This window comes from Lepidothrix coronata, unplaced genomic scaffold (assembly GCF_001604755.1).
Source record: "Lepidothrix coronata isolate B3197 unplaced genomic scaffold, Lepidothrix_coronata-1.0 Scaffold102, whole genome shotgun sequence".
NCBI lineage: Eukaryota > Metazoa > Chordata > Aves > Passeriformes > Pipridae > Lepidothrix > Lepidothrix coronata.
Genome location: NW_016690282.1, coordinates 2298346 through 2312439, shown reverse-complemented (window position 1 = coordinate 2312439; position 14094 = coordinate 2298346). Strand labels below are relative to the sequence as shown.

Sequence of the window (14094 nt, the reverse complement as noted above, 5' to 3'; positions counted from 1 at the left end):
GTCTTGGAGATTTATTAGTCTAAGAGGCAATACATGAGGTTTTCTTTGGTTTCCTCAGACTGGCATAATGACATCCTTTGCATAACTTATCCCCCATTGTTTGTTCCATTCCTTATGTGAACAAGATACTTAAGCATAATCTCCATCAGAAATACTTGCTTTGCCATAGGCTTAAGCTTCAGGAGAATCAGATTCAGTGCTGAAAAGCCAAGAGATCCATGAACAGAAGCAGAGGGAACAAAAGACCTATGACAGTTCCTTCTGTCAGAGGAAGCAGAGAGAGAAGAGCGACATGCTCCTCTGACATCTTTAGCATGTAGGAGAGAAACTGAGGCAGCTCTGGCATGATTCCAGTCCTTCCTGCACTTCAAGACCAGAGGGATGCTTACAAGAAAAGCTGTGCATGACTCACATACCCCTGCTTAGCTATGACCCATGCTGCAACAACTTGCCAAAGAGTCAACTTTCCTTTGTGTGATAAATGATGATAAGCCATCAGCAACATTTTGCGAATCTCTCCTTTAAACCTTTTCCAGGGATTCAGGCACATTTTACTTCTATAGTTTATTAAGACATACCCAGAGGTATCAAAGGGGAGAGAAATATACCCATCTGAATAGGGGATTCTTGGCAGCCACCACAGCCATGAGACAGAACAGGTTGACTCCGGTGTCAGTAGAGAATATCTTCTCTCTCAGTCTGCGGACCAGGCTCTGGGCAAATTTTATGCACAGACCATAGCAAGCAGCATAAGGAAGACTTAATATTTTTTAATAGCCACTAAACTTTGGCCAAGTTTTTATCATATCAGTGACATAACATCTTCCTGAAGCCTTGTCAAATTTATATCTCCAAGGTTAACAAAAGGTAATACTAATGAGGATGAAATGGTAGGGATGATGAACTCTAGCTGCTGAAGAGGTGAGAATATAAATAATTTGCCTGTGAGCAAGTCTTTACAGTGGGAAGTGGCAGTTTTGGTGTAACAGAGTACAGTGAGGAGCTGGAATGGACCCTAAAGTATCATATGTAAACCAAGTATATCCAATCCTTTGTGACAATGGGGTCCTGATTTTTCCCTGTCTGGAGACAAAGACATGATTATTCTCTCTCTTTCTTTGCTTAACAAGACAAAGCAGTGGAAAAGCCTTCTCTGTTTGTAATCTGCAGATTTCTTTATCTGAGCAACTGATTTGTGGCTGAGAATTTAGGTCAAGCTAAGCAGATTTGGCTTAAGGGCCTGACCACTTTTCTTAAACTCTATCTGTTCCAGCATTTGGATGTGAGTGGTAGCATGAGTCCCTCTCACAGCAGTACAGCTTATGCGATAGGAGAGGACAAAAAAGTATCATGTCTTCTCCTAAAATAAGAACAGTATTACAGCTGTTTCACACAGTCATTAGCTAACATTTATGGGTATTATGAAGCAAGTTTTCCACATGGCATCATTAACGCCATGCTTCTCAGAGTTTTTGTAGCTCACCTTTGGGATGTGCACAGATCAAATTGCTCAGGAGAAAGTTAATTTGCACATGACAATACTATGTTTGTACATGTTATTTGTGCAGTTCCAGTTTTAACCAGGAGAAAGCAGTGGTGCTTAAAGCAATCCATGACTTCTTTGGCTGACTGTCAGAAAATAATCTGAGAACTAGAATTTCCCCCAAAACACCAACAATCAAGTCCTCTGCTTCTACACAGTTCAGAGTATGGATGTGAAACTAGAGTAACCCAGGAAAATACAGCTAATGATGGTAGGAAGTCAGTTCCTGCTTTTTTTTTTTTTTGTGTTCCACTTCATGTAGATAATAAAAATTCATTAGGAAAAGTGAGTTGTAAACTTGGTCATAAAAGATCTTTAAATATCAAAGATGGACATTTTGTTTCCTCATCTGCATCAGGATGCAACTACTGGTTTTTGGCCCTGTCTCTGGCTGTGACCTAAAGTCCTACCCTGGGCCTAAGAAACCTTCCTGAGAAAAATTTCATAGAGACACTGATGTTTTTACAATGCAAAATTCTGTTTCAACAAACAAATATTTTTCCGAAAATCCTCATTTTTCTGCAGAACAGGGAGTCTGAAACACCTCCAAGTATAAAACTTCCTGCAGAACATGATCCACCCTCATTTCTTTGTCACCAGTGGTCCTCACTCCTCATCTTTATTCAATGGTTACTGGCCTTTTTGATTTTGCCAAGATGGTACTTCTCTCTATTTCTAGAACCGTGCCCAGAGATACCACAGGTGTCAATTGCCTTTGTTGCTTCTGAAATCCTTATGCAGCCACACGAGCCACATGGTGGTCACATGGTGCAGACTTGGGCACTACCAGGTTGCAGATATTTCTTCAACTGTTAACATTTGTGACCACATTAATGCCCATTGCCCAGGTCAAGTGTGAACTGTATTTTCGAACAGTTCTTTGCATGTTGGCTCAGCTAAGACAGGCACTAGTTAATGAAAGAAATATTTTTGTCATATTTGTATCAGATTACAGTAGCAGGTATCACTGGACTTGAATGTGCACATCCATGATTGACCAGTTCAGCTGACAGTTTAGACGTGTTTTTAGATGCCTCTTGTCCTAAACTGACCTATACTGACATTTGTGATTTGTTTACAATAATCTCTGCCTGGGTAGCAGAATCTGTATGGTCCTTATGGTCAGTGATCCATGGTCTCAGTCATTCACATTTCCATTAGGTTGCGACTGGATCTCAGTCACCTCATATGAGCTCTTAGCTACAAAGGCTGCTGACAGCCCCTCAGATTGGTCTTCTAGTGAATTCTCAGAGTCAATTGAATCAACTGTGTTCTGGTATTATCTTCAATGTAATGGACCCAAGATGCTTAACATATATGAGACAATAGAGCACAGTGCAGAAATCTCTGTCCTAGCAGAGGGCAATAAGTCTCTACATAGTAGCACGTGGCCTACTTTTTAAATTGTAGAGTTGATGTGGAATTGAAAAGCAAAGCCTAGACAAACATGAGAAAAAGAAGAATTATGGCACCAGAACGAAAAATCTGTTACTCAGACCCACGCTGCAAGGTCTGAAGGGAGCAAAAATGTTTACGAGAGGAAGTGACAGCAAAGGAAAAATTGTTCTCATATCCAGATGAAGGACTTTTTGAGGCTTCTCTGTTCTTACTATACTAACATTTCTGATGTGTTGAATCTGATTTGCAATTTAGTTCCATTATAAACCTCTACTGTCAGCCCTATGTTCAAACTCAGTCTTCTCAACTGCTTCATTATGTCTCAGTCTTTGTTATATTGAAACATTTACTGTCAGAGATATCACTTGGTTTGTCACTACATGATTGGTATTCGTGGCAACCATCTCTGAAGTTGTCTTGAGCAATCAACCTCATGCAAGCAGTGTTATTAGCTAAACTGGAAATCTGGAGTTGTCCATGGATCCAGGTGTCTTAGGGCCTACTGGCATGGGATAGAATAAAACTAACAAAGTCTTCCTTGTTCCAGCTGTTTTACTTGGTGTGGTTGGGATTGTATATTGATCTGAATACAGGTGCAGATATTTTCTCTGGATACATTAAAAAAATGAAAATGGACCTTCCATTACAGAAGAAACATGTTTCTCCATGATACAAATGATACCATGGCATCTTTCGAAGCAAGGCAACCCTCTAGGGAGTATTCATGTTCATCTGTTTAGCTCTGATCCTCTTGATTTTCATATAAGGGTAACTTTTCAGTTCTTAGGGTAAAATACACCCTAGACACATCTGAGCTTTCTGCTATGGTTAACTGAGCTAGTGGAGAGGAGTTTTTCTTAAGCTGTAATAATATTATATTTGTGTTAACAGCATAGTGACATCAAAGAAAAAGAAATTAAGATAAAACAAAGTCCATAAGAAAATGGAAAGCCTATGGCTTGCTTCATAAGTCATGCAATTGCAATAAATAGTATTGTGCTGTGACAAAAGTGAATGAAAAATAATATTGTTGTGGGACCCACAATGAGTCAATTATTGGGAAAATAGCTGTGGGTTCTGAAAGGAATTCTATGTCTTCTTTAAACAGATGAGTATGATTACTTTTACAATTACTATGGGGCTGTAATGCTCCTAAAAACTGTCACTGATATGTTGGAGACTTCTACCCAAGAGAGGGTCTGGGAGACTGTATTTTTGCATTTTTTAGTTACAAAGGATATTAGTAGGTGGAGCTCTACACAGAAACTGTGTGCCAGGGTTTGAATGCTGTTTTCATTTTAAACCTAGAAAATAAAAAATTTTCAAATTTGCACGGTGACTGAGAACAATCCCACTTGTACTGGAATCTGACTTCTGCTGGGGAGAAGCAAAAAAAAAAAAGATTCATAGCATCTGTTGAATATGGAGCTTCCAGGTTCCCATTTCCTTCTCAGTTCCACTTCTGAGCTGCAATCCAGCATCCCTAAAGCCCAGGAGCAATGAAAGCCTTGTGATAGGCAGGAGGTGGGGACTTGGAGACTTTGAAGCTTCTAAGCTCAGTATCCAAGCAGGCTCTGGGCTTTCCATCCCTCATCAGCCTTCCAGGACAGTGAACTGAAGGGAGCAGTCCAAAAAATGGGGTTTCTTGTCCTCCAGCTGGAAGGCAGATTGGTAGGAGGCCAGGCGCAGTTTTCAGTCAGGTTTGGAAGCCTGTCACAGCAACTTCATTGCAATTAAACTGTCTCAAAGAAGAATTTTATTTTTGATGAATAAGCAATTCTTTGTCAGGAAGGAAAAAGTAAGCTAAGCAGGGAATTCCCAATTATCTACAGTTATAGGACTGTTACTCACTGAGTGTGGTGTTTGAGGAAAATATTTTGCAGAAAGCAGAGTGGTGGGGGTGAGAGGATGACTCTATTGGTAGGTAATTGGTAATCCCACCCACAAGTAACTGATAGGGAACTTGGAAATATGCACTGATGGTGTTTTGTTATCAGTGCAGTCAGAGCTTTGTAATGAAGATGTAGCAGGCAAAAATGGCTGTGCTGACCCTGTGGCTTCTGCTGAAATGACAATACTGCTTGTCCCTGCCCATCTCTTCCCCTGTGCCCTCTCCAGCTTTTCTCCAAGCCATCAGCAAGCTGATTCAGCTCCATTAACTGACAGAAGAGTGGTTACTTTCTTTTTTTCTCAATGTTTTCTGTCGTCATTAGGATAGCCACGGTTAGAGTTGGAAGATGGAGTAGAGGAGGAAGGAGAAAAGCAGGAAAGGGGAAAGCAGGACCTGTTTTCTAGTTCCTTTTCCCAGGGCCAATAAGCCCTCTGAGCTACATCCCTTATGGCCAGTAATGCATATATGGACCACACTGTCTGTGCAAAGTCTGTGCTTCAACACAAATTTCTAAACCTGTCTTCATGTTCCTTCTTTAAAATTAATCTTTCCTTGCCAGTTCTTCTCAATGTACTGTACTTGTTATTATTGTTCTAATAATTTTTGGAAATGTCTTTGGGATAGAGCTTACAGACAGACAAATAAGCAGGCCTTATTTTCAAGTGCCTTGGTCCTATTTATGGATTCTCTCAGGTACCATTGTTTACTCTGGTAGAATTACATTGTTATAAAAGGTAGATGAATGGCACACAAAAGTGATATCCTATTGCAGTCTGTTGACAACAATGAGAAGTTTGTTCATAGGAAACCAATAGATTTTCTGTAAGACCACTGACACAGGAAACACTTGGATTATAGAATTTTTCTTATTAGTCTCATTTTCTAGGATACAGGTAATTTAGTCTATCTCTGCTCAGATGACAAGATTCAATTTCCCACTACTACCATAAAACTTGAGTAAATATGACTTATTCTTTGACTGAGAGAAGCCAGACCCTTTATAATTTTGTTCTTTTTTTTTTTTTTATGTGTGACCATGAGACTGAATATGTCATCAGCAACATCAGCACAGAACTGGAAAAGATTTTGTTTAAATCAGTCTGAGAGTGCTTTGATTGAGTGTGGGACTTTAGCTAATAGACCCTGCACTGCATGACTGTTTAGATGGTGTTAGTTTTTTCACTAATAGTAATTCTGTGATTTATTTTTTTTCTTTCTAAATGCTCCAGTATTTCAACTCCCCTCCAGTTGATTCTTAATGCCAGAGAACTGCCCCGTACAAAGATTCTGCCCTGGCACAAGAGTTAGTAGTTTCAAATATATAATTTCATTCCCTAGGATTAACCAAAGGACAATTATAGTTCTAGTCTTTATCAGCAAGAGCTTTGTCTGAACAAAAGACGCCTGATAAAGGAAGCCCTGTGTGCTGCATGGATGGCACTGAATATATCTTGAAAAAATAGAAGGAAGTCACAGAATTACAAACTGCCAGATGTTGGAAGAGACCTCTGGAGGTCATCTAGCCCAACCCTGCATGCTCAAGCAGGGCCACCTAGAGCAGGCTGCCCTGGACTGTGTCCACATGGCTTTTGAATATCTCCAAGAATGGGGACTCCACAACCTATCTGAGAAACATGAGAGCTAGAATCATAGAATTGCTTGTGTCGAAGACCTTTAAGATCACTGAGTTCAACCATTAATCTAACACTGCCACATCCAGCAGTAAACCATGCCTCTAAGCACAACATCTACATGTCTTTGAATACCTCTAATGATGGTAACTCAACTACTTCCTGGGAAGCCTGTTCCAATGCTTGACGAATCTTTTGGTGACTAATATCCAATCTAAACCACCCCTGGTACAACTTGAGGCCATTTCCTCTTTTCCTATCACTTATTACTTGGGAAAACAGACACATCCCCACCTCACTACAACCTTCTTTCATGTAGTTGTTGAAAGCAATAAGGCTGAGCATCCTTTTCTGCAGCTGAACAGCCCCAGCTCCCTCAGTGAATCCTCATAAGACTTGTGCTTCAGACACTTCACCAGCTTCACTGCCTTTCTCTGGACACACCTCAGAACCTCAGTGTCCTTCTTGTAGTGAGGGGCCCAAAACTGAACACGGAATTCAAGGTGTGGCCTCACCAGTTCTGAATGCAGGGGGATGATCACTGCCCTGATCCTGATGGCCACACTATTTTTGATACATTCTGGGATGCCATTGGACTTCTTGGCCACCTGGGCACAGAGCTGGCTCATGTTCAGCTGCTGTCAACCAGCACGCCCAGGTCCTTTTCCATCTGGTGTCTTTCCTGCCTCTCTGCCATAAGCCTGTAGCACTGCAGGGGGTTGTTGTGACCCAAGTTATAGGACCCAGCACCTGACCTTGTTGAACCTCACACAGTTGGCCTCAGCGCATCGATTCAACCTGTCCAGATCCCTCTGTAGGGCCTTCCTACCCTCCACAAGATCAACACTCCCATCCAATTTAGTGTCATCCACGAACTTACTGAGAGTATGCTCAATCCCGGCTAAATGCATTTAACTCCATTCACCACTACTCTTTGGCCTTGGCCATCCAGTTTTTTACCTGTCAGTTAATCATCTTTGTGGACCTTCAATGGATTCTCTCCAGTGTATCTATGTCTCTCTTGTACTGGATAGAAGGGACAGAATGGACAAGCCCTTCAGTGTGACCTCACCACTGCTGAGCAGAGGGGAAGGATCACCTCCCTCAATCTGCCGTCAAAGTTTATCAAATGACTTGAGGAAACCTGTTGTTTTCCATCAAACTCTAGCTCCTTGGACCGCCACATTGTGTACGAATCTCAGCTATAATGCAAACAGCTGTCACGTGCTGAAATAAAACCTGAAGAAGAAACCTGGAGAGCTCAAGAATCAGACAGTAAAATAAAGGAACAGAAATGCCAATTTTTTTTCTCTTTACAAATCTTAGTGTGTTTTTAATCCAATCAAAGATTTTAGAGACTTCAATGTTGCTTGAATTTGACAATATCAGTTTCATAACAATGCAGGAAACACTTTTGTTGATGGACTATGAAATCATACCTGGAGATTCACTCACACGTAAATTCCTTCCTAAAAAGATTTTCAATATGGTAAAAATATTATGAGTCCAAGCAGCAGGACAGAGGAGCTGTATTTTTTTTCACCAGACACTTCACCAAGAGAATGGGCTCTCCACTTCAGAAACCTGTAATGACTATTTGTTTGGAGTCAGCATGTGATTTTTTACTAATTCCTGAAGTCTCAGGAGAACAGTGAATTTTATGCTAAATTTATTCATAGACTCAGTGTACCTTTTTATAAAGAGCATAATAATTCTGATTTGTATGTTCAGATAATACCATCTGCTCAGACTTGCAAAGGAAAAGGCAGGCTCTGCTCTTATATCTCTAGGGAGGACCTCTGCATCCTGCATTTTTTTTTATTTAATTCATTTGAGGGGAGAGCGAATATGGAGAAAAGGGGTTATCAGTTTGTATAGCAGTTCCAAAACATTGAAGAAAATTCAACAGCTTTTTGCTTGATGCTGATTATAAGGCGGTTCAGTTAAAGAAAAAAAAAAGACTCACTAACAAGAAAAAAAAAATAAAACCAAAATAGATAAGGAACATTCGTCTCTTGGACAGACTGTGAAATCTAATGTAATAATTTTTTTTTTTAATCACCAGCATTCCCAAACTTTGGCAGCAACAGAGGCCATTTTTGAGCGACATGATGTGTGATATTGACAAAATCAAAGGCCCAGCATCCTGGAACACTGGCCTGCTTCTTGAGCTGGATCACTCATGGAATATGACAGCATCGCATGTCCTGGAAGACCATGTTTTGCTGTAGCACGTCTGTCAAATAAACAAGTGAGACTGGGAGTAAAAGAGCTTTTTAGAGCACCTCGCATCTTCAAATTTCAAGGCACTTTGTAGGGACAGGGCTTAAATGGCAAACATGAGAGGACTCATTAGTGCCGCATGCTCTTCCTGCCCCTCTGCTGCTGCAGTCGGCTTCTGGTGCCGACTTCCTTTGTAAAGCACTTTGGGGACAGGGGAAATGCACAGTCTGAGTGAGATATAATTCTAATACAAATAACAGCAAGGAGAAAAGTCCTGCCTCGGTGTGTCTATAGGCTCAGGCTCCACTGAGGGAGTGCCTATATGCATGCAGTGCCCTTTGTGCTCTGTGAGCAGTTCAGCTGACTTCAGTGCTGCCTGAAGGGTGCCTTCACAGTGCCTGAAGTTAAATACATACAGGTAAGTCTTTGACAAATCATAGGCCAAGTGATGCAGCCTTGTGAAATTCCCTTTGCTGTGGATCTCTGGATCTGCGAGGACCTTCCCTGAAACAAGTATCACTTCTGATTCTAAGCTCTACCTGATGACAAAAAGGCAAAGATTAAGACAAAATGTACAAAGGAGAGAGAAGGCAGCAGTGAAGCGCATGGGAACATGGCTGTTAGGAAAGAAAGGGATCCCATGTGGGATGCCTGAAAGAGTGTAGGCATTAGCAGGCACATCTGTGCACACAGATGTGGACAGACTGAGCTGGCCGTGCCCAAAGATGTGGGTGCAGTCTAGCTCCTGTTTAGAAACCACATGGCTGTAATAATGAGGCTTGGGTTTGACCTGATATAATCCTGAACACACATATAGATATACCTCTGCAGATTTAGCCTGCATACAACTGTTAGCTGAGATATGGGAGGACCAGCCAGGTACAGTGGTAGATATTTGGGTGCCAAATCATCTTTCAAATCATTCCTCTATGGGAGGCAATTCACTCACAGATTTACTGAGCATCTCACATTCACAAAGGGGAATATGAAACATAAGGACCCAGAGGGGATCTGGCTCTTTCTAGAGAGGGTTTTTTTTGCAAAATGTCTGTTGTCTGTAGAATGTTTCACAAGCATTGAAAGAAAGATGTGAAGGATATGCATATTAATTTAATTTCTGAAGCAGTTTGTATATTTACTGGTCCTGATAGGTATTCATAAGTTGAAAACTGCTACTCTACATTGGACATGAAAACATTTCTTTTGCTAGCCATGCAGCTGTAGAAGTGATAAATGAGAGATGGAAAGAAACAGGCAGTTCCATAAGAATGCAGATTATCTCTGACAAGGAAGAGACATTGTACTGGCAAGCCAGTAGTAGCTGAAGCAAATGACAGATGGAAACAAAGAGAGAAAATAGGTCTTAAAGGAGGCAAAAATAACCGAGCACAATATTTTTTCTTGATCTGTGGCTCTCATAACGGTGCAGTAGCCATCTCTGAGCACCTAGGAAGAGAGTTCAGTAATGAGGCAGCCCTGACACCAGCAGCAGCCAGCAGCTGGGGATGGCAGAGTGATCATTTATCGGAATCTGAAGCCCAGATCAATGCATCCCAAACAGGGTAAGCAACAGGGTGATGGAGGGATGGGAACCTTAATTGAAGCTCACAATGCCCTGGCTAGATTTTTGAGTTTTCCTCATTACTGTTAAAAGTTTGAAAAGTCAACAATCATGTTCCCTACTATGTCTTTATTTGTGGAAGAAGAGGGCACATCCACAGAAATGCCCCTCTGAGGCATCCCTCAGTCCTTCCTGTTGCTTCCTGAGCTCAAGGCCTTAGCATATGTTTCCACTCATGCATTTAAGCGTCTCCGAGTATTTCTTTCTGCTGCTGCTTAGTTGAAAGTTAAATACAAATCTCAGCTCCTTTTCAGACTCCTGAACTTCCACACTCCTGTCTTACCCCCAGAGCTGAAGGAGCAATTTAGCAAACTTAACTACATGTTATCACCATTTCTGTTTTGATGTGTTATTGCTAATTTGCATCCTGATTCCCTTACCTTCAAACTTAATAGAAGACAAGAGCTGTTCCCTTTTATCCCATTTTCTTTTATTTTTCCTCTTTTTTTTTTTTTTAATAAGGAGAAAGACATAAAGAAAGCGAAAAATAAATACAAATACCAAAACAGCTCCAGATGAAAGGCAGTAAAATGACTGCCTGCTGCTCCCTCTTGAACTGACTGGCAGCAACTCAAAGTTTCTCCTCTCAGAAACTGTGGGACTCCTCTCTCTGCCCTGCTGGATCCTTTTAACTCCTTCATATCTGGTCAGGAGACACAGCTGCAGAAGCAGCAGGTTTCTAAAGAGGTTTGGAGAAAGAACAAAATGACACAAGGGTGTCTCTTGAGCTTTCCCGGGAGTATTATGAGTCCAACCCAGCTGCTGTCTCACCATCCCTGGCCTGAAAGGGCTGTAACTGCCATGCAAGGACTGAGGGGGTTTCATTGTTTTTGTCCTTGTCACCTTTCTGGTCTATTCTTCTGTCCATTTCCAGGATTACTGAGCCAGAACTAGCTGGCCCTTGAAAAATGGTACCAAGGTACAGTAGAAGCAGAATTGAGGATAGAATAGAAAAACTATACTTCATACATCCTGAAGTGTCCTAAGCCACACGGTACATCTTGTAGGTGCTTGTGCCTGGAGTTTTTCTTCTTGGAAAAATACAACATGTGGGAGATGTGAGCTATGAGACCATGTCACGGGAGTAAATATTCACATAGCTCCCAGGAAAGCTCTCAGCATTTGGGCCTCGAATCTGCCTAATCAGTCCCGCTCCAGCTTTGTCTTTCCTGTCTAGGCATGACCAGAAAAGAGTTAAAGGTTGAGCACACTCACCCAGGGTTTAGTAATATCTCTTGTCCACCTGCAGGGTTTGTAAAAGCCAGGAGAAAGGTCACAGTAGCCACACAAAAGAAGGTGCTGCTTCACCACACAAAAGAAGCCAAAGATCAGGTTGGATTTGTAGGAGACTGTGAAGTTTTCTGAGAATCTATCTCTGCTGTTAGCATGGTCTGGTCTCATGAGCTGTGAAGACAAGGGAGCAGCACATCCCCTGTTCTCCTCTCTTGACAGACCTGTATCTGAGCTGACACCACTGGCAGCCACATCAGATGTCTCCACTTGAACAGTGATGCCCTTCCCCCCCACCCCCCCTCTTTTGGATTTCACCCTCCTACTACTGGGGCTGACTGTGTTGCCCTCTGCACACCACAATGGGGACATGTGATTCCCAACACACAACATGGGCCTCCATCCCAGAGAGTTTAGAAGCCAGTGAAGCAAGCACTCTATGACCTTGTTAATGTCAATGGGATGTGAATTAAACAAAGCTAAGCTACTCTTTACTGAGCTTTAACTCTCTGGGGTGCAAGACTACCCTAGGGGGGAGTAGCAAGCCCAGGCCACAGTGCTTCACTCAGGTTAAGCCAGGCACAAATCAGAGAGGGAGAGACACCTCTGCTCCCTGCCTATGCTGTCCCTCTGTGCAGTGTCCAGCTTTCATGCCAATGAAACAGAGCCCTGTTTAAAAATGCAGCTGCAGCCATCGCTGGGGTTTTTCCATGAGCACAAATATTCCTTTGACAGTATGTCTGTATCAAGTTAACTGGCAACAGAACTGCTGTTCTCTCCAATTTAAGGGAAACATGTGAGTCCCTTCATTTAGGACTTTGAGCCACAGAAGCAGCCCTATTCCCCCACGATTTCCAGCCTGCCTTCCCATCCCCAGGTCTTGCCATCCCCTTTCCCTTTTCCCCCCATGTGGGCATAGTTCCCCTTTCCCTTCCCAAATCTTCTGGTTTTGTCCCCTCTCTTGCATTTTCCTAGATCAATCCCAGTGCCTTTGCACAGCATCATCCCTTGTCCTTTTTTTTTCTTTGTGGTTAATAAAGGAAATATGACTGACTGCCTTTGCTACTTATTGAAAACCATGCATTACAGTTACAGTGAGTTTTATCTTTTTTTTTTTTTTTTTTTTTTCAACCTAATGGAAAAGAGAAAAAGCCAAAACAGTCATTTGCTCTCTGAGAACTCAGGAAACCTAAACCTCAGGAATCCTTAGAGAACCAGGAGATGAGATGTAAATTAAACAAATTACCCCAAACTGCTTCCTGACACAGATCTAGGAAATCTGATGCACACAAGGGAAAGAAACTGTAGGATGACAGCATCTCTATTTTCTTTGCCTTATACAATCACTGTTGAAAGCAGAAATGATGTCCTATCAGAAACTTCTACAAAGAAACAGCTCAAAAGTACTCAGTTCCCCCCACTGTTCTCCAAACCCTTCTAAGTTTTTTCCTTAGGAAGGGGAGGGAGGAAGGTGTCATCCAAGGAACAAGACACACTGATTCCTGGGAAAATATAAAAATCCCCAACTTGTTTCTGCTGGCCTTCTACAAGTCCTTGCTTGTTTAGAAAATGGAGCTGTATTTGTTGCCTGTGGGTCTTGGGAACATTTCCTGAAGCCACTTAAGGCTCCACAGTACAAAAGTGCTTGAGTCCCACAAGTGGTGGTAGGGATCAGTGAAAGCAGAGCTTCAAGCCCCGTGAGTCCAGTCGGCAGCAGCCAGCTTAGGAGATGTGGAAGTCTTAGTTTGGAAGAGCTCTTGCAACTAGTGAAGGACCTGGGTGGCCCCAGTAAATCAATTGCTCCTTTTGTAATGCCTCCTTTTTTTTCAGGCTGTGGTTGACACACCAGATATCTTTGCTTGGGTTGTCTATGCTGGTGTGCCTGAGTGTCTACTAATGAGCTTAGAGGCCCTGTCCCTTCACTTTCCTCTGTGTGACACCGCACTACTCAAACGCATTTTTCTGAATTGTGAAGATGCAAACACTAGTTGAAGCCACAAAATGCCGGTCTTCAGTTAGGCAGAAAGACTGTTCTAAATGGTGTGCAAGAGCTGCCTTCCTTGCAGACACTAACCAAGCAATGTTAAGTCATCCTCCCTCCTGATCTCTGGGGAGCAAGAGACTGGGACCAGTGACTGTACTGCTGCTCCCTCCTGGCAGTGCAGCGTGCTGAACTCCTCGCCCACCACTTGGCTCAGGGGATGCTTTCTTCTCTGTACTCTGTCATTAATAATTCATTTGTCATGCTATGTAATGACTTTCTTGATCATTATGAATTCGTCTGGGGCTAATGTGCATGTCATATCCACTGTGACAGGGGACAGTAAAGCAAAACAAACCAACCAGCCAACCAGTACCTTTCTCTCTTTGCTTTATATACTTGTATGTAATTGATTTGCAGTTGGTTGATTTTTTTCAATTCAGCTTTTTCGAGGTTGGTTTGCAATTATTAATATCTTTCTTTCGAGGTTTTTGTTTTATTTGGGTTTAGTTTTGTGGTTTTTTTTGGTTTTTGGTTTTTGGTTTTTTTTTTAAAGGATTCTGATTTGCATCTTTT

The 14094-nt window shown here is 42.0% G+C and overlaps 1 long non-coding RNA gene across 2 annotated transcripts in view; it reads left to right on the top strand.

Annotated features, from left to right (window-relative positions):
* The window catches only part of LOC108501441, a 74936-nt gene that overhangs the window by 30112 nt on the left and 30730 nt on the right, over positions 1 to 14094 (top strand). Inside the window, exon 3 of one of the 2 annotated variants that reach the window (XR_001876187.1) lies at positions 8529 to 8734. The exons of the other annotated variant lie outside the window; for it this stretch is intronic. This is a non-coding gene — a long non-coding RNA (uncharacterized LOC108501441). Of the gene's footprint in view, positions 1 to 8528; positions 8735 to 14094 lie in introns of those variants that run through there. 2 annotated transcript variants of the gene reach the window in all.